Raw genomic sequence first — 21,936 nt, 5'->3', positions numbered from 1 at the left:
TCCTAACCCCCCTAACCCTAACCCTAACCCCTTTTTCTCAAAAAGGTCCCATACAAAGCGGGGAACATATTTCCTTTTGGGGAAAGCGGGGAACATAGGACCCTTTTTTTTTTAAAGGGTCCTATGTTCCCCGATCAGGAAACATAGAACCCGGGGAACATAGAACCTGGGGAATATAGGGATGACCCCGACTGTGATCATGAACACAAATATACCGCAGGCAGTTGTCCTCAGTTTATAAGTGATTCAGAGCTACACCAGAACATTTATGATTTTCCTCTCGCTCTCCAAAACAAATGCATGCGGTAATTGCCGGTTGCAGTCGAGATTTTACGAATGAAGCCGAATGCCAGCTGCAGTCAAAATTTTATGACACCAGGCTGTGGGTGTCATACCGCTTCGACCAAAGGGGGCGCTTTAAACAACGAAAACGTAAAGATCCGCACAGCTGCTTTAACTAAAATGTAACTGTGATATGTCAGCTATGGAAACAAAATGTCTTCACCAAAACATCCACATTGAAATGAAATACACTGTAATGATAAATAACTTATATAATGTTAATAACAAAATGGTGTCTGTCATACTGTTAAGAATTGAAGTGTTCCCCATGTACTGTAAAAAACAAAGGTCTGTGGTGGTGACAGTACTACTGGTTTACTGTTGATCTAGATCATGATCTAAGTACATGAATATATAAACACATAATATAAATTTTAACAGGATAACAAAACATTAACATGGATAAAACATGAATTATAAAGGAGCGTAAATCATAAAAGAAAACATTTCTTACAAAGACTAAAGTAGTGATTGAACAAAGGAGCTTGTAATTTTGGAGTGTAACATTTCCTCAAAGATGTGTATACTTTCCTGATGTTTGTAACACTATGTTATGGACTTGTACTTAAAATGAGGTCATTTGCTGTAACCCTCCAGGTCATTCAGTTGGGTTCAGAGAAATAATATTGATGAAAATAAATGGAAATACTTTTAAGGTAATTTTTAAAGTATCTTAAAACCCCTCGACCTGTTGAAGAGCTTAAGTGTGTACAACAAATGAATGTGGTCATTTTCAAGTTCATTTTAAATAAACTAAAGGGTTCTTATGAAGGTGGTGTGAGCTTATATTTTGAAAGACGTAGACAATAAGCCATGTGACCTAATGAAACTTTGACGTGTGATGATCAAACGACTCATCCATATTCATCTGAAATCATGTGAAAGCTTGGTTGATGTGTACTGGCTGCTGTAAGGATATAAGTAACAGCAGGCAGACACAAATATATACTAGTTAATTTCAGTGGAAAAACTGAGCAGGCAAACATGTATTTGAACGTGTACTGCTGCAGCATAGTTGTAGCTACAGGTTTGATTCAAATTCTAATAAGGCAAAAGAGTTTGACCTAGAAATCTTGTATTTACATATTTTTGCTATCAGGCATTTATTTAGGAAGTTGTAGGACTGAGCCACATGAGCTGGTCAGTTTGGTCAGTGTGTGTACTGTCAGGTGTGTGTGATGCTGAGAAATACCCACAAACATTCAGTTACATTCCTTATAAATTTACCAAGGAAAAGGTAGACAACATGATTTGGAAGTGGAACTTTGATGGCTTCTGAAATCCAAACTGCTGAAGAAATGAACCCCCGTGCCATGGGAGGATGCTGCTGGGGTGTGTGTGATTAGCCCTTTTTAGATAGGAATTGTGCAAATGTGCAGGAAAGCCCAATCAGTCTTTTTTCAGCATTGGCAGTATAAAAACAAAATCAGGGAGGGCGGAAAATTGCCGCCTACCTACTTTTGTTTATACAGAATGCGCCATTTTCGGGGCAATGGGGGGCGTGAGCAAGTAACAAAATGTGTAGCTCAGCGTGTGACATAAACAGTGACGTGGGAGGGAAGCCGTGGCTAGTCAGGTGGCGCTAGTCAGATGGCGATTCTCTCGTAAATCGGCCTGTTCTTCACGCTGCTCGCCAGTTCCTGCTAACAGCTGTTTCCTGTTTATCCACCGCCAGTGGGTCGCACGTGCGGAGTCATCAACAGCTCCTCCCACAAGTCATCAACAGTCCCTCCCGTTGAGGAAGGCCGCCTCGGTCTGTTTAAACTAAAAGAGTTCCGCCAATATGACTACCCTCCAAGGCGGAAAATTGGGCGCCTCGGATCAACTTGCCTTTCCACCTCTGTGTGTATAAACGCTCGCAGCTGGCCGGCAAATCGGCCCAACAGTCACGGAAAATCTGGCAGTGTAAAAGGGGCTATTGTGTGGTTTTGTTTATGTGTTTGTGTGGGTGACTCGACTGATAAGTAAGTCACTTGTCATGCTGCGTACTGCATGTGCTACAATTACTGAGCACTATGTGTGCATAAGATTACAGCACGTTACAATATGTATTTAACAGTCATAATCAGAAAAGTAGCAACAGTATTATCAGTAATAAAGGCTGTAGTAGTATGTGAGAGATGGAGAACACTGATATATAATGTGTAGATGCTGTTAAAATGGAAATTATGCTGCTGTAATCTATCCTTTAAACACTTGCCAACTCTGGTTTGGTCGAAATAAACCCTTAATTCACAGAGTTAGATGCAAAATTATACTGGATCTACACACAGTTTGTCCCCATAACTCAGCAGCAGGGTACACTTGTTCTTCTGAACCAGCTGGAGTAGGCCTATATCATGTTGCAACAAATGTGAAATTAATGCAACAAAAGCAACAACGAAACAGCAGTTATTGTATCTGATTGCTTATTTAAAAAGGTAATGTTACTACTCTACTGTTCCTTTGTTCATTAATGTAAAACATCACCTGAATAAGGAAGCAACTTGCCGAAAGATTAGTGTGCTTATACCAAAGTTTATATAGAAGTTAGCCTGGTATAAGTTGCATGGGCAACATTACATATAAAAATGGCCACCGCTCCGACCATCCTGCTTCGTTGATTTGAATGGGAATGTCCTTTCTACTCTCATTCTATTTCTGTGTTTGAGATCAGTCCTAGTGTTCCCCTATCACTATAGTACTACCTTTAGATAATCACTGCCCGCAGGGTGGAGAGTGAAACATGATGTGTTTGTCTTTAGAATACCATTTGACATCTGAATTTAAACTGCAGCAGCTCAACACTGGTGTCACATTAACTGTATCAACCTGGTGGTGAGGCACTAGATCTACTGAGAATCACTTCACAAAAAGGCTTCAGTACTGGTAGAATGAGCCACAGCAGTGCCTAGAGCTGGTGGGTCCTGACAACAGACGCTTGTGAAAATATTAAGTCAGTGGAAGAGACTCAGGGTAGTTCCTTACCATTATAGTGTACAAAAATTGAGTGGGAGTGCATCCCAGAGTTTGGTACATGCTAGAAAACCAGAGAGTAACTAAGTGACTAACTGGACACAAGGTGCACAGGACTAGTTTCAAACCTACTATTTCTTCTACAGTTCTTGCGAAAACAAGGAATCCAGACAAGACAGCTCTTATACTTAACCAACCAAAGGTTTACTTTACTGATCTAAGGTTTTACATGAGGCTACTGTCAACCATCTCAACCAGAGAGAAACATTCAAGCTTTTAGCAGAATAAACCCAACATGTAATGGCACATCATTTAGATAAACTATGACAATAATACTTCTGCTTTGACATTCAAATTTGGGCTGGACCTCATGCTTGAGCATAATCATATGGATGGTCATGTTTGGAAGACTCAACTTTGTTCAGGAGCTTCATCAACAACCTGAAGCAGTCTTTCTAAGGAAGTAATGATTGTGCCCATCACATCTGTCCAAACGCCACCAGACATGGGTGTGAAGAGGCGATGTAGTCAGTCAGGCTCCTTTTCTCTTGGCCTCCAGAGTCATAACTCCTTAGGCTGAATGAACAGCTGGCTTGTCAAAGCAGTTATTCTCATAACTACTCCCATCGTAGGACAGGATGGATTCACAGTCACACACTGTGTGCCAACAGTTTTGTTTGTAAATTGTTTGTCAGTATTATGCCAGTATATGAACTTGAACTTGAACAGAGCCATATCCCTTTGTCCAGACTCAAGAGTCAGTACGTTTCCATGACATTAGAGAAAATGGATTTATTGTATTAGTCTGACTAAAACTGGATTTTTAAAATACATGTTAACATGTTAGTCTGACTGAAATCGTACTAAATTTCTCAAAGTTGGACAAACACACCCAGATAATGTCATCGGGTCTCAAATTACTCCTGCAATATAAACAATCAATCAGAGCCAAACTGGCAAAGGCGCTGAGTGTATGCGCCAGTTTCCACCCCAGGCTTTGACCTGGGGGTCAAATAGAATTAAATGCACAACAGAAGAAGAAGCCGGTAACAACATGGCGAAATCTAAATTCAGAGCTGTGTATTTTTGAATGGACAAAATGTACAGAGCTGTAAAGTTGTCCACTATGGTACCAGTTTGCTGCTAGCTAACCGTAGCTAACTTGTTTGTCGATTGTTTGGTCTGTGATGTAATAGGTCAACTGGAAAAAGTAAATACTAACAAACTGAGAGGGGGCATACCGCCACCTATCGTAGTGGAGTCGGACGTACTTCAATCAATAAATCGATTCCCTTCCCATGCTTGTATACTGGGACAAGGGCAGTAGTCCAGTTAAATGGCCTAGTCAAGCTATGACCATAGCTCCACTTAACTGTGCATGGAAATGTACTGAGTATAAGTTGTGTTTGCCAAAATGAACTGAGGTGTATCAGTAAGAGTACCTCACATTTTCTTCACATTCACAGCAGAAATAGTTTCCTAGTTAGAATTCAGCAGTTTACTTAAAGGCCTCTAGTTTCACAGACCGGGCGAGGCGGAGGCGCAGCACACCTGTGCTTCGCCAACTGGGTGTGGCCAGGCGGATTTTGCAAGTTTGGCACACCGTGCGTGCTGGCGCAGCTACTCCTCTTTCCCACCTCTGTCCCTCCTACCTGCGCAAGTCAGAAAGAGGGAGGAGAGAAGGCGTGGAGTGGGTTTTACACAGCAGATTCACATCACACCAATCAAATGAGCCCCTCTCCTCGCCCTTAAATGCGCCGCGTGACGGCGTAATGCGAGTTTGCTCAATTCGCCATGGCAGAAGAGAGCAACAGCGTCAGACGGCCAAACTTCTCCCAGGAGGAAACTGATGTCTTGGTCCGAGAGGTCCAAGCTTGCAGTGTCCAAATATACGGAACTGCGAGCAGACCTCCACGGGCTGATGATGCAAAGGTAGCCTGGGAGGAGGTCACCACAATCGTAAAATTGATCCCCTTTGATCTGAAATCAGATGTGACGGGACAGTCGATATAGAGATACATTTATGTGCTGATTGCAGATAGTTGCATTGAATAGTGGTTTTTGTGGGTATTTATTGCATTGTTAATGTGCCTGACATTCTGGAAACCTGCCTGTGAGGTTTTGGTGACGTGTGCGCACTGTCCGCCTGTCAGCCAAACTTCAGCTACACCGGCTGCGCTCTGCCTGCGCTGACAGTAGACCTGGTTTCAGCTGGCGAGCTTTTAGCACACCTTCGGCGAAGCCTTTTGGCACCAAACTGTCACTGCGCCAAGCTGGATCTGTCGACACCTCCCCCTGCTGCGCCGCCACACCCATCTCAGCACACCTCGGTCTGCCAAACTACCAACCTCGGGTTGCGCTGCTCGAAACTAGCTCTGTGCGGGGTTCGCCACCCTGCGCCACCCTGCGCCGCGCTGGGAAGCTAGAGGCCAAAGTCTGAGGTTTGTTACTGAAAATATTCCTTGTTCAGGAGGTAAAAACTGTGTTTTTCTGCCTGAATACTGATGTGTCTGACAGAAAGTGTTGTGGACAGAACACGAGAAACAAACAGGGTTTTGATTTATGATGAATTTCTTGTTAAATGCCAAATATATGTAAAAAAAACAAAAACAACAAAAAAAAAACTGTATCAGATTAGTTTTGCATCAAAACCCCTGTGTTTTCTCTTCCTGTAAAACCAGGTCAGACAAGTTCAAATGTTTATTGACTCATCCAGCACTCAGGGGTGTCTACAAACGTTCATCCAATCAAATGAGACTTTGAACCAGAGTCCTGCACCTGGTCAGGTATCCAACAGATAACCTGCAAAAAAAGCTGTGTAACGGGAAAAATTATGTATATGTGAGAATGTGGAAAAGGTAATATTTGTTAGTGACACAGCAGGGTCATAGGACTGATCACTTGTCCTCAGTCCTGTGATCAGGTGCCAATCAGGAAGTGATAAATCACTTCCTGTCTTAGTAGAGAGCCTTTGACTTGGCTGCAGCGTCCGAGCGTGGTGAACGCTCCCTTTCACACAGGTATGCAGGTTATTGCTTTGGTGTGTATTCGGATAATGTTTTAACAAGTGCAGCGTAAGGTTGAGTGTGTGATTTTAATTCTGCTAGGGTGATAACCGGACATGAGTGTTCTGTCCATCACAGAGCTGGAAATAGAGCGAAACTAACGGCAATGCTCAGTGGTCTAAACATTGTTCAGCAGTGAGTAGCTCAGGCTTGGGCTAGCCTTTGTTTGGTCTCACCTATGCGACTTCATGTCTGTGTGCTACCGATGCTCTTTGTGTAAAGTATTTTTTAACCTGTGTAGAAGCAGTAATGTTACCGGAAAGTTATTTTAAGTATATTTTATCGATTTATGTTTCAGCTCAGCACTGACGTGACCACTGACAAGATGCAAGGGCTAGAGACCCAAAGATACTGGTAAACAATATAAATATGTTTATCTTTATTTTAATGTACTTTTAGATTTGTGGTATTTATAATATTTTCTTTTAATAGCTGATTTCTCCCCCTCCTCCAAAAATATCCTTCTACGGAAGTTTGTGTACCTTTGCAAAGTAGGCTTTGGCGCTATGGACGCTTCATAACCAGGTCAATTCACACACTTGTGTGTAAACCATATAAGAGGAGAGGGCTCCATCTTATCTCTTCGTAAACTTAAGTTATATTATTTTGCGTGACACTTCATATAATAACATAACATTATACTAACGTTTCACTTAATAACGTGATAAATTATATTGTAGACATGACAGCATGTCATTTCTGTCTCTACATGGTCGTGCCTTTACAATTCTCCTCTGCTCTCTGTATCATGCATGGCAGAGTTAGGCCCCGAAGCGCGCGCACACGCACACGCACACGCACACGCACACACTCACACACACACACACACACACACAGACAAACACGTGAGCACACACAGACACAGGTGAGCACACTAGAGCACGGCTCGGGCCGCATTTTCCTGAATCCGAGACATTTATAACCGAGCCAGGCCTGAATCCGCAGCATGGCACTGTGCACACAGTCAATGGAGCGGAGCCTGTGTTGCGTTCAGGCGTTGTCACGTAAATAACAAATTCCAGCACTTGAATAGGCCATTTATTCTTTATTCCACAAAATTAGAGACACTTTATTGGTCAGTCTTTAAAATGGAAGCGAGTTTTATGCGCATCACTCGGCAATTTAAACATGCATGCTTAAATTAATTAGGGCAAGCCACATCGCAAGCCCCGCGATGTAAATATAGCACATTTGCATCGTGAAGTATCGTGTACTGTGCTGTGTTGTGTCCCTTGTCCTCCTCCTGATCTAACAGAGAGGCAGATGTGTGTGGAGCCAACAGTCTGCTCAGCAGCCGATTCCACTGTAGATCCATATCGCACTAAACTCTCATTTTTTGGCAGTCTAATCAAATGTGAAGGATTTAATGTAAAGCCCTCTTGTAACTGCAATGCTCACTGGGAAATATGTCACAGTACAGAAGCTAAGGATGCTGGCACTGAGACTTGCATTAAGGTGGTGATCAGAGTAGCACAACTCCATTCACACAAATTGATTACTGTTTCACTCTCAACATTTTAATTTAATTTAATTTTATATACTTTATTAATCCCCGAGGGGAAATTCAATTTTTTCACTCTGTTGTCATTTACACACAGGTCCAAACACACACATGCACAAACAGGACCTATACATGCACTAAGTGGAGAGATGTCACAGTGGGGCTGCCAATGACAGGCGCTCCGAGCGGTTCGGTGCCTTGCTCAAGGGCACCTCAGCAGTGCCCAGGAGGTGAGCTGGCACCTCTCCAGCTACCAGTCCACTCTCCACATTTTGGTCCGGACGGGAACTTGAACAGGTGACCCTCCGGTTCCCAACCCAGGTCCCTATGTACTGAGATACTGCCGCCCCCATGCATGCGCCTAGTTTCTTTCAGGGTTGTGATTTTTGCACATGTGCCACAAAAGTCACAAAGAGTGAACCCAATGCAAAGCAGGAAGAGCCACCAGGCAGTCAGCCATGACAAAAAAAAGCATGCTTCTTGGGACAACAGCAAATGGATTTTCAACTGCAAGCACCACTGCAAGTAACAGAGGTTGTGCTCATTTTACATTCCTATTTCTTTTCTTCATGGCTGTTAACTATCAAACAGCTCATGTGGAGTAGGGAGTGGCACTATGAACATGCTCTCTCCACGACTAAAAGTTTCCTTGGAAGGCAAATCATGGCATTTTTTCTCTTGGTTGTGGCAGAAAAGGAAACCACGTCCTATTCCCAGAAGAAGTCAGATCCTGCCTGCTTTCAGAGTTTCTGTTTTCATCTCAAACAACATAAAAAAAAGAGTGTTGGAGAGAAGATGACCTGTACCATATCACCTGACTTCATGGTGACCCACAAAGCACCATAGTCCTTTTCTTTGAGCACCTGTGCTACCTAAAATGTGTTTGTTTTAGGCTGACAAATGACTTCCTTATTTAGCAATTGTACTTCATGATCAGTGTTGGGGGTCGTAACTAAAAAGTAATGTATTACACATTACACATTGTATTACACATTACACATTACTATATTAAAAAAGTAATCCTTTACTTTACTTGAGTACTCCCTGGAGAAAGTAATTAGTTACAATACTGGTTACATTACTAGTTACTCTGTAAAATTGCCTGAAATGCATTGTCACATAATTTGCCAGTGTACGATATAGCATTAAACCTTACATATGTGTAACAATCCGTAGGTATAGTTAACTAGATGGATATACCCAGAGTCGGCTTCACGAGGGGGCACCAGGGGGCAGTGCCCCCATCCGTACCATCCGTGTATCACGACCTAGCTGAGGTGTTCAGCAAGCAGCGGGCTCAATCATTACCACCTCACAGACCTTACGACTGCGCCATTGAGCTGCTGCCCGGAGCCCCTCTTCCCACCTGCAGGCTCTACAACCTCTCCACACCTGAACGAGAAAGCATGGAGACCTACATAACAGACTCCCTGAACTCAGGTATCATACGCCCTTCCTCTTCTCCGCTTGGTGCCGGATTCTTTTTTGTGGGTAAAAAAGATAAAACACTGAGACCCTGCATTGACTTTCGGGGGTTGAACAATATCACTGTCAAAAATAAATATCCATTACCCCTCATTAACTCTGCTTTTGAGCCTCTCCATGGTGCAACAATCTTCACGAAGCTGGACCTGCGTAACGCCTACCACCTGGTGCGTATAAAAGAGGGTGATGAGTGGAAAACGGCATTCAACACACCCCTGGGACATTTCGAGTACCTTGTGATGCCGTTTGGGTTAACCAATGCTCCAGCCGTATTCCAAGCTTTGGTTAATGATGTGTTGAGAGACTTCCTAAACCATTCTGTGTTCGTTTATCTGGACGACATTTTGATTTTCTCCCGCAACCTCGAGGAGCACATTGTTCGACAGGTTCTGCAGAGGTTGTTGGAGAATAAGCTGTTTGTTAAGGGGGAGAAGCGTGAGTTTCATGTGACCTCTGTTTCCTTCCTGGGGTACATCTTGGAGAGCGGGCAGGTGAGGACGGATCCTGCGAAGATCCAGGCGGTGACGGACTGGCCCCAACCCAAGTCCCGCAAGCAGCTCCAGAGGTTCCTGGGCTTCGCGAATTTCTACTGGCGCTTCATCAGGAACTACAGTCAGGTAGTTGCACCATTAACCCTACTCACTTCTGTGCCTTTTGTCTGGTCTCCTGTGGCTGAGGAGGCTTTCAGGGATCTGAAGAGGTGCTTCACCTCGGCTCCCGTCCTGGTTCAGCCAGATCCTGCCCGCCAGTTCGTGGTGTTCATGTCCCAAAGAGCCGCAGGAGACAACAAGCTACATCCTTGTGCATTCTTTTCCAAGAAACTGTCACCTGCGGAGCGAAACTACGATGTGGGAAACCGGGAGCTGCTGGCTGTCAAGTTGGCACTGGAGGAGTGGAGACACTGGCTGGAGGGAGTGGAATCACCTTTCACGGTATGGACTGATCATAAAAATTTGGCTTACATTCAAAGTGCTAAACGTTTGAACTCCCGCCAAGCCCGGTGGGCTTTGTTTTTTGCCAGTTCAACTTTAACCTCACTTACCGGCCAGGGAGCAAGAATGTTAAGCCTGACGCCTTATCGAGACAGTTTCACGATGACGAGGGCAGCCCACCTGTGCCAGACACCATTCTCCCCCCATCCTGTCTTGTTGGCTCTCTGACCTGGGAGATTGAGTCCGTGGTAAGGACAGCTCTCCGTACTGACCCAGATCCTGGTGGTGGTCCCCAGGGTCGTTTGTTTGTGCCTGTCTCTGTCCGTCCTCAGGTCCTCCAGTGGGGGCACACATCCCGGTTCGCCTGCCATCCTGGAGCCTTCCGCACCCTGACGCTCCTACAACGCCACTTCTGGTGGCCCACCATGTCTTCGGACACCCGTGAATATGTCAAGGCCTGTACTGTGTGTGCCCGCGGTAAGGCAACCCATCGGCCACCTGCTGGACTCCTCCATCCACTCCCAGTGCCCGGCCGTCCATGGTCCCACATAGCCTTGGATTTCGTGACCGGATTACCTCCATCCCAAGGTAAAGACACCATTCTAACGATTGTGGATCGTTTTTCCAAGGCTGTTCATTTTGTGGGTCTTCCTAAACTGCCCTCTGCTGCTGAAACTGCGGAACTGTTGGTGGATCATGTGTTCCGGATTCATGGAATTCCAGCCAACATTGTTTCTGACAGAGGCCCCCAGTTTACATCTAAGGTATGGAAGGAGTTTTGCCGGGCACTGGCTGCTACATTGAGTCTGTCATCGGGTTACCACCCTCAGTCTAATGGCCAGATGGAGAGGGCCAACCAGGACCTGGAGACCACCCTCCGCTGCGTATGTGCTCGGAACCCAGCCTCATGGAGCACTCACCTCGCCTGGGTGGAGTACGCACACAACTCCCTGACGTCAGCAGCTACAGGTATGACACCATTTGAAGCCTCAATGGGCTACTTACCACCTCTGTTTCCTTCCCAGGAGCAGGAGATCGCCGTGCCATCGGTCCAGCTGAACCTGCGCAGGATCCACAGAGTCTGGAGGGAGACCAGAGAGGCTCTCCTGCGCACCCAGGACCAAAACCGGAGGTTGGCTGACCGGCAGCGTACTCCTGCTCCGGAGTACAAACCAGGACAAAAGGTTTGGTTGAATGCGAAGGACATCCCTCTCAGTGTGGCTTCTAAGAAACTCTCTCCCAGATTCATTGGTCCGTTTGAAGTTGAGTCAGTTGTTAATCCCTCTGCTGTTCGCCTCAGACTCCCTGCTTCTTTGAAGATCCACCCTACCTTCCATGTTTCCCAGTTAAAACCTGTCTCCACCAGTACATTGTGCCCTCCTACCGTCCCCCCACCTCCCCCCCGTCTTGTTGATGGACACCCAGCCTTCACAGTCAGCCGCATAGTGGATGTTTGCCGCAGGGGGCGTGGCTACCAATACCTGGTGGACTGGGAGGGATATCGACCCGAGGAAAGGAGCTGGATTGTTCGGGGGCTTATCCTGGACCCCTCTCTCCTCACTGACTTCTACCGGACACACCCCAACAAGCCTGGTAGACCGTCTGGAGTCGGTCATTGAGGGGGGGGGGGGGGGGTACTGTCATGATCCTCATCATGGCAGCCCCTCCCTCTCCCATATGTGTGCGTGTGTGTGTGTCATTCCCTGTCTGTATTACTCCTCCTGTGTTTCTCTCCCTGTCTGTTCTGTGTGTGTGTATGTGGGCGTGGTTTCCTTCCACAGGCAGCGCCAGGTGAATCCACTCCAGCAATCAACCTCTCCATAAAGCCTCTGGATTCCTCCCTACTCGTCGCCAGATCGTTTCATCAGTCCGCGTGATAGTTTGTATCCTGGCTCCTCTGTGTTTTTGCCCTCGTGCCTTATTAGCTTGTGTAGCTAATGTCTCTGTGTTTCTTCCACCTCAACTCAGATTGCTGTGCTTGCCTCGTGATCTCGTGTGTGCTTCTTCACTGCCTGCCTGTGGACCTTCCTGCTGTCGTCTGCTCTCCTGTGTTTCCCCTCGGAGTGAGTACACTCGAGAAGACGGAACCTACTGCACCGTGCCGCAGCACCGCCGCCATTACCACATGGCGGACGCCACACCACAGACACTCTCACTCTCCTCCTCACTGGTGCCTTCACGAAACACGTTGGGATCCTGGGACCACGCTCCACCCCTCCCCCTTGCACTTACCAGCACGTTTGAACATTAAAGATTCATTATTCACTGTGTACCTGTTTCCTGAGTTGTGCTTTTGGGTCCAGGCTTGAACTAAACCTTAACATTAAGGCCCATTTATGCTCCCTATACGTATGAAAATGTATACGTCCATTTCAAACAATGTTACCGTCACTGCCCACATACTTCCATGCGTCCTTTACGTTGGCATGGATGTTGACCAATATATCCACCAGGGTGCAGCCCAGAGTCAAAAGTTTGACAACAACAAACTCAAAAACAAACATGGCGACTGTGGAGGAGATATTGATAATGTACCTCTTGCATAAAAGACAAAAACAGAGGCAGCGTTGTAGGAGGCGGTGGTCGGTGAGGCCGTTAAATATATCGCGACTGGAGGATGGAGAATTTTTTTCTCTAGTACTGCTGATGAGAGAAATTGACGACGAGCGTCATTTCCAGTACTTTAGGATGTCCGCCGGGGCATTCGATAACTTGCACAAACCTCCACTTCTCCTTCGCTACCGACCAACTCACATTTAATTCCCTTCCAATCTCCTCCTACCTGTTCTGTAACATGTGTTTATCCCGGTGTCCAGGAGAAGTAACATCATAGAAATGTATATAGTTTGTAACTTGTTATGTCTTCTTCGTGTCTCACTAGAGCTACGTATTGGGTAGTGACAGCAACACTGCCCCCACGGTTTCCAGTGGTACTGCTCCGTTTGGCCCATATCTGTAAGCTTTATGGAAACGTGCAGAAATACGAACAAAATGAACGCGGAGCACAGACAGAAGGCTCCGTCCGTATCCGGATCCGTATTTAACGTTAAGCATAAATGGGCCTTTACACTACTATTTTTGGTGGTAACGCGTTACCCTTAACACTGTTTATGATATATAGATGAATATCACTACAATTGGGATATTAAACAATATACACAACTGCAAATTCTGGAGCTCTAAAAATCTACAAAATGACTTGACTTGATTAATAAAACAGTAGTCCACTAATTCATCTTCTGTTTCCCAGTGCTGAGCAGGCAATCTATGCTTCTGTATTTTATCATGATGTATGACTGAAGCTGAAGTCAACTCAACTTTTTGACTGCTACTTTACCAGTCCACATAAAGAAAATGTGCAGTGCTGCTTCATTAGATTGTGACCCACATGCTTGAAATAGAGAACTAGATTCTGCAGCAGGCACCGTTTGTGTGTATTTATAAAGGAGTAGTAGTAACTGAAATCCAGAAAAGCTTCCCAGCATGCTTTGTTAGTTAAAAAGATAGTATTTGGAGGTGAGGCGATGGCAGCATAGAGCGTCAGGCTCCCGACAATTAAAAGTAAAAGTTGCCCAACAAACTTGAGTTGCTGAAGTAGCTGCAGATACAGCGGGCGAGCAAAAATGCCTAAAAAAGGAAAGAAAATTCTCGCACAAAATGAGCAATACGAAGTCAACTGTCACAAGCTAGCAGCAACATGGAGGATGATGCATAGCAGGAAAGTGATTCTATGCCGACTCGAAATGCCAACCTGGAGTTAATCCTAAAAGAGTTATGAGAATTCAGAAAGGACTCCAGCCAGCAACTACACGGCATAAGAGAGGATATTAAAAAAAACAGACTGAAGCCCCGCCAAGATCAAACGTGGTCAAGTTTTCAAGCTTCAGAGTGAAGGACGACGTGAGCAAAAAAGCCTGGCAGAAAAAAGGTTTCGACTTCCAAGGAAAAAGTACACCTGGACCATGACTACACACCAGAGCTGCTGCGGAAGCGGAGGGAATATGCGGAGGCCAAAGCTACGCTCAAGGAGAGGGATATCCCGTTAGATTCCGGCTAGATTGAGGGTGTTTTATAAGGACGGCACAGTGGTTTACAACTTGGCAGAAAAGGCAACGGCAGGCATGGCAGAGAGAGGGATACCGGTGGCTGTGCTCCAAACCCCAACTTCTCTTTTGGATCAGATTAACCAGCTGACATGGCGAACCAGCAGAAAGAGGGGAAACCAGGAGACCACAGTCGCCAAACGAGGCTTCAAGGAACGGCTCCAGGCTTTTCGGCAATAAACTCCTGATAAGTAGGCTACATGATTAAAGCATGATCTGCTTTGATAGAAATAATTACATTAGCAATATACCTCCTAGAAATGTTAAATAATGTTAAGAGATAGAGTACACCATTATACTTATATGTAATTCCTAATATGATATTAAACTTACGAGAAAAATATTGTTCAGGGCATACAGAGGATATTTTTCGGTCGGGAACCTCTCACTGGACACCATGTACCTTTGTATCAGCTTAAAGGCTGAAGAGGGCCTTCTTTCATTGCCAAGAGGAAGAGACTTTCCCTCTATATTCCAACAGACTCATAAGGCTATAAACAAAGCCTTAAAATTGGAAGTCATTTGTTGTGACAGTGTTCATTTTGTTACTGTGTTTCTGGTTATGTTTCAGTTTTGCGCTACTGTTCCTTGTAGCATCAGGGGTGTAAAACATGTTTTTTTGTTTATGCAGGCATGGAGCAGGGACATAAAATATACATAAAGAGTCACAATGCAAAGTATCAAGCCAATTAAAGTAACCACCTATAATGTGAATGATCTGGGAAATCCAATCAAATGGTGCAAAATTAGCTATGGCAAAATTAAAGCGGGAGGGAGTAGAAATAGCCCTCCTCCAAGAGACTCACTTAACAGAAAGGGAGCATGAAAAACTTAAAACATGGAAATTTAATCAATACTCATCTTCCTATAGCCAAGACTCTAGGAGAGGGGTAGTAATTTTAATCTCTGGAAAATTAAACTTTGAATGCATTTGTGAAAAGAAAGATAGCAAGGGAAGATTTGTACTGGTCCGAGGATATTTGCAAGGAGTTCTAGTTACTTTTCTGAATGTATACGCCCCTCCAGCTTCTGAAAGGAAATTCTGTAAAGTTTGAATTATTAACCTTGGAGGCTCAGGGCATCCTAATTTGTGGGGAAGATTTTAAAGTTAGACTTCACCCGACTCTAGACACTTCAAAACCTTATTATTCAGGAGAGAAGAAAATTTTAAAAAAAAATTAAATTAATGATGGAGGAGCTGGGACTCTCAGATGTATTGAGGGAGCTGAACCCTACAATGAGAGACTATACTTTTTTCTCTCACCCGCATTCTGTTTACTCTAGGTTGGACTATTTTTTTATGTTTCAAAGGGATTTATTTAGGGCAGTTAATTGCAATATTGAAACCATTGAGTTGTCAGATCACTCCCCAGTTTCTATGGACCTAATATTAAGGTTCTGAAAAAAAGAATACTATTTGGAGATTAAACACAGGGATTCTTAATCAAATAAGGCAGCAGATAAGGACAGATATAAAAGATTATTTTGACAAAAACGATAATGGGGAAGTGTCCACACCAATACTTTGGGACGCCTTTAAAGCAGTTCTTAGAGGGAAATTCATAGGCTATCTTACTATATAATGACGAAAACTCTGTCTGTGTTTCTGTGGGTGTGTCTGTCTGTGTGTCTGTTCCACGTTTTTCTTCTCACTGACTTGGTCACTCCATGTGAAATTTGGCACAGTGGTAGAGGGTCATGGGAGGATGCGAATGAAGCAATATTACATCAATTGGCCAAAGGAGGGCGCTACAGCAACCAATTGAAATTGCAAACTTTGAATGGGCATATCTCATGCCCCGTATGCCGTATAGACATGAAACTTTGCACAGAGATGCCTCTCTTCATGAGGAAAAAATTTGCCTACGAGCTCATAACTTCCGGTTATGAAGATTTTCTGCCATTTTGAATTTTTTGAAAAACACTTAAAATCAATCTCTTCCTAGGAAGTTTAACCTATCTGCATGAAACAAGGTGAACATAATCTATGGACCAATATCTAAAGTTCCTTCTTGGCAAAAGTTGGAAAACTTAACTAAAACTGAGCTTCTATAAGGCAATGAATATTGCGGAGGGCATGGCTCATCACATAAAGGTGTATAACATCTCAAGGGTTTCACCAATCACCACGCAACTTTGTAGGCATATGACCACACATAATCTAAGGGGACCCCTCCATTATTGACCCAATCAAACAAAATCATATCAATATTTACTCTTCTTAATGGGTTCAGTTGACTATTTAATCTGCAATTTCCTATGACCTGTATCCCAAACACACACCATGTGAAATTGTACGTGGGCAACTCTGCACTCAATGGGTATGGACTAGTAGTTCTAATTTAAAAAAGCAGAGAAGGGAAAAAAAATGGATCAGTTACAAACACAATTAAAAATCTTGAGAACATGCATAAAAAAACTTTGAATCAATGAATACGAATGGAAATCAACTGGAAAAAAAATGAACTGAATAAAATTTACTCAAATGACATTAAAAAAAGATGATCTTTCTAAAACAAAGATATTATGAAGTGGGAGGAAAATCTGCTAAATTACTCGCTTATAAATTAAAAAAGCAGCAAGCAGAAAACACAATCTATAAAAAAAAGGACCCTACAACAAATTCCATACACTGCAAATTAAAAGACATTCAACAATCATTTGAAACCTTTTATAAAAATTCATATACACAACCCAAAATAGATTAAACGAAAATGGAGGCTCTTCTTGACCTGTTAAAACTACCTCAAGTGAATGATGAACAAAACAAACATCTAATTAGTAAAATCACAGATGAGGAAATTAAGAAGGCAATATCAAATTTATCACCCATTAAGGCTGCTGGACCGGATGGTTTTCCCGGAGAGTGGTACAGGGAAATGAAACATCTGTTGGCCCCAAAATTGAAAGACACCTTTAATTATGTGCTTGAGACTGGTGAAACTCCTCCCTCTTGGAGAGAAGCAGTTATTTCCTTAATATCAAAAGAGGGTAAAGATAATTGTGGATGTGGATGTTATTGGCCAATAAGCGTACTGAACCAAGACTATAAGATTTTTACCCACATTCTCGCAAAAAGACTTGAAAAAATCCTCACCCAGATAATAAGTTTAGATCAGACTCAAGATAATATTCGCCGAACGCTACAAGTCATTGAACATAATAGAAAACAAACTCCAGGCGGTGTTACTGGGTCTTGACGCGGAAAAGGCTTTCGATCTAGTTAATTGGGAATTTAATTTTTAATACAAAGTATTACAAAAATTTGGATTTCACCAGACCTTCATTAAATCTATTCAAGCACTGTATAATAATCCAAGGGGAAAAATAAAAATAAATGGATCAATATCAGACCCCTTTAGCCTGGAGAGAGGGACCAGACAAGGTTGCCCAATAAGTCCGTTACTGTTTGCAATTTTTATTGAAGCTTTAAGTCAGGGTAACACTCAAGATAGTAATATTACTGGTAATAAGATGCTAGGTCAAGAACATAAAATTTCATTATTTGCAGATGACGTCTTAATTTATCTGTCAAACCCAAAGAGTTCAATTTTGAGTCTATTGTCATTCATTGAATCTTTTAGTTCTGTCTCAGGTTATAAATTGAATATCCCAAAGAAAGTTTTTAAGTTTCAATTACAAACCTAGCTAAAACATAAGCTCCAGTATCCAATTGGACTGGGATTTGGATCATATGAGGTACCTAGGAGTAAACATCCCTAAAAACTTAAAAAAAAAACCTGTATGATTTAAACTTTAACCCCTTAAATCAGAAAATAAAGGAGGACATAAAGAGATGGAACTTAATCCCAATATTAACGTTTGAGTCACGAATTGAATCGGTGAGAATGAATGTCCTGCCAAGGGTATACTATTTGTTTCAGACTCGTTCGATTGAAATAATTGAATAACAATTTAACGAGTGGGACAAATTAATATCTAGACATTTGGCAAGGGAAGAACCCAAGGACAAGATTTCATACTCTGCAATTGTCAAAGAGCAAGGGTGGACTTGTGCTCCCCTGCCTAAAAGACTACTATATATTGGCCCAACTGAGGAGCTTGTTTTGTTGGTGCAATTCTGACTACCAAGCGAGATGGAAAGAAACTGAAGTGAACGTGTCTGAGGAAATTCCAATTCAGGTACGGTTAGAGGATAAAAGACTGATTAAAAATCTAATGGACAAAGGTAATAAGTGGATAAATTTGGCTCTTAAATTATGGTTAAATATCACTAGGGGTGGCTTGCTTGAAGAAATAAGGATTCTGAGATGGTGTTCATATGACCTTGACTTTGTCCCGAACAGGATGGACGTGAGATATAAGAGGCTACACGGGTTAAATAATTATGACTGTGTGATTGTGTGACTGTGACAGCTTTATGGTCAAAAGGCATTGGAAAACAGTCTACTGAATGTTTTTATTAGTGCTTATAGAGCAGATTGTGGAAATAAAGTAATTTCAAGACTTTATAAGGGACTCCAGGAGATGAAAACAACAAGTACCATTTACGTAAAACAGAAATGGGAAAGGGAATCTCACAGTTGCATACCAGAGGAAGTTTGGTTAAACTACTGTGAATATCAATGGAGAATATCAAGCTCAGCCTCATGGAGAGTGTTTGGATGGAAGAGTCTTGGTCGATACTTTATTACTCCTGTTCAAAAAATCCCATCACTCTGGCTCTTCCAGTTGTTGGAGAAGATGCGGCTGTCAGAAAGCTAATCATCACCACATGTTTTGGGATTGTCCGAAAGTAAAAACATTTTACATTTTTAAAACATATACACAGAATTATTGACTATATTCAAGATAAAAATCAATTTCAATTGGGACAAAGTGCTCTTTGGGCTTCTAAATTCAACATCCACAAATGCTACAACAAAATACTTATTTGGTATACTGAGTATGGCTGCTAGAAAAGCAATCACAAGGAAATGGCTTAAGCCAGACACCCCATCACTAGAGGACTGGTATGATTATTGTATATCAAATTTATGTAATGGAAAGAATTACATTCTCCATGAGGCTCCAAGAATTTAGATTTGAGAAAATCTGGGAAAAGTGGAAAATGTATATCTCCCTGAAACGCCCTCTAACGCTCTTTTGTATAACTTTCTTTATGTTTGTATGTATATATATATATTTTATTTACGGGATGGCCTGGTCTTCTCTTTGTTAGTTGTAATCTCCCCATGTTTTTTTTGTTTTTTATGTTTCTATTATTTAAAAATACTGAAAAGTTGGATCACTATGTGAAGTTTTTCTTAAATGACTGTAAACTGATGATTCAAAATAAAGAAAATTTAAAAAAAAGAAAAAAAAGATAGTATTTGGCACAGAGAGTAGGCTTACAATAAATTCATAAAAGGAACGACTAAACTATGACAATCTTATTTAAATCCCACCTTTCACAGGAGAACTGAGTCCAGTAATGCCGGTCGAGACACGTCTTTACCATTTTACTAAGATGTCTAATGAACGCTCTTTCAGAGACAAGGCAGTGAGGTCAAAACCCCTAACTGCCACTGAACAGTCAAAGCGACACACATCAGCAACAGCTCTCAAGCTCAATAGCTTCCCAAAAGGATTTCACCCACCCACTTAGCTCAGCTCAGTTTTACAGACTCACCAATGCCACATCTTTTAGGATGCACATACCTTATACTAAGAAGAGAACAGAATATCCATTGTGTCTCAGAGTTAATATACTAACTTGTAAGGACCTTTAGCCCTATCCTTGATCTCAGGCAACACTCTGTGTGTTCAAACCTAGTCAAAAACATAATGCTATATTGTTTGTTTATATAGTAAAATTAAATTTATGGGAAACGTTACTTGCAATAATTTTTCATCACTGCCATTACTGTAAAATCTACCATGAAAATTCTAACAGAAAAAAATGTCAAAGTATAGCTTTAATCGCTGTATGCAATGTCCAATGCTTGAGAGGTATCCCTTACATTTATCACATAATGGAGTCATTCAGACATCCTGCAGTAATGCAGTAGTTTGCACTGTAAGCAACAGCTACCACAAACTTGGAATCCTAAATTTCTATCTCATTGCTGCGTTAGATAAAAACAAAGCTACCAATGCATTTCTCATTTCTGAAATGCAAATGAGTATAGAATACACAATGAGACGTGAAACATATTTCTGATTTTTGTCAGGGTGTTAAAACTTTGATGCTTAATGTCTCAAAACTGCACTCAACCCAGACTTCAAAATTCCAAGCTCATGAAAAATTGAAACCACTGAGCAACTGATCAGTTTCATCAGATAAAGAAACAGCCTCCACAACAAAGCTTCTATGAGCCAGCTCAAACATGCAGTATTTGGCAGGTTCTGAGGCTGGCACATGTTGTGCAGTTAGAATGTCATACTAGAAAAGTTTTCAGAGCCAAGTTCAATTCTCTCTGACCCCTCAAAATTCCCTTCCCCCCATCTGCCCCCACTCCACCTCCTTTTTCACTCTACCATGACCCTCAAAACTCGGTCCAAATTCAAATGCACAAAACCCCTCTCTTATCACCAGAGCTGACAGATCTATTGTTACAATAAAACATGAACTTGAACACATTGACGGGAAGAGGAAGAATGTTCTTAATTTTGATGCCCAAAAACTAAACTGCGAGTCCAACAGTAAAACTCAAAATAGGTAACTGCTGGCAACCAGCACATGAATCAAAGCAGTCAGGGCTCAAACACAGAGTGTTTGAGAGAGTCTTGGTACAGGACAGGAATTTCTAAAAAGTGCAAAGACAGAAAGAGAAGTACATACCACATAGATACCGACATCCAAGTCTAAGAATGACAGATTCCTCTCTTGTCTATCTCTGATCCACTTCCATTTTTCTGAGCTCCCACATGGCACCCCCACCCCTCAGTGAGGCAGAGAGCAGAGAGGGTGCGACAGAGGGTGAGGCAAACATACAGATCGGGGTGGGGGTGGGGGGTGGTGGGGCAGTAGTCCTGGTGTGGGGATGGAGGGGACTGTTGCAGCTGTGCACCCCCGTCAGTATCTCCTCAGTTCTTGTCCTCCTCTACTGGTGTCTGCAGCAGTGCGGAAAAAGACAACTGAAACAAAGTGATCCTCTTACACACAGCCCAGAGAAAAAGAGAGAGAAACAGGGAGAGGGAACGGCAGGGAAAGAAAACAAGTGAGCTAGCTAGAAGGCCGAGGCAGCTGGAGAATAGCAGGTTCAAGTTCTCAGCGTTTCCATGACTGTGTTGTAAAAGTGGGAGGGAACAATCAGCAGCCTCTAGGAAGCCAAGGAAATAGTGCATAATACCTTCCAGCTTCTTTCTGCCCCCACTTCTCTCTCTCTCTCTCTCTCTCTCTCTCTCACTGATAATATGCCTGGCTGGAATGCAAGGCAAGAGTTTCAAGAGGCCCAGTTAGACAACCGTCAGAGTCACTGCACCTTGACCCCTGGGTCAGATGCAGTGCGTGTGTGTGTGTGTGTGTGTGTGTGTGTGTGTGTGTGTGAGCAAGGGGCGGGGAACTTTAGTTGTGTCTGTGTATAGGCTACTTAAATCTGTGGGGCCAG

At 42.9% G+C, this 21,936-nt stretch overlaps 1 long non-coding RNA gene across 1 annotated transcript in view; it reads right to left on the bottom strand.

Annotated features, from left to right (window-relative positions):
- The window catches only part of LOC144464609 (uncharacterized), a 77,554-nt gene extending 55,968 nt beyond the window's left edge, over positions 1 to 21,586 (bottom strand). Inside the window, exon 1 of the long non-coding RNA XR_013492285.1 lies at positions 21,168 to 21,586. This is a non-coding gene — a long non-coding RNA (uncharacterized LOC144464609). The remainder of the gene's footprint in view (positions 1 to 21,167) is intronic.
- Between the last annotated feature and the right edge of the window lie 350 nt (positions 21,587 to 21,936).

Source organism: Epinephelus lanceolatus, chromosome 11, assembly GCF_041903045.1.
Source record: "Epinephelus lanceolatus isolate andai-2023 chromosome 11, ASM4190304v1, whole genome shotgun sequence".
NCBI classification, from domain to species: Eukaryota; Metazoa; Chordata; class Actinopteri; order Perciformes; family Serranidae; genus Epinephelus; species Epinephelus lanceolatus.
Note: the sequence above shows the minus strand (reverse complement) of the source record. Positions and strands in the feature narration are given on the sequence as shown.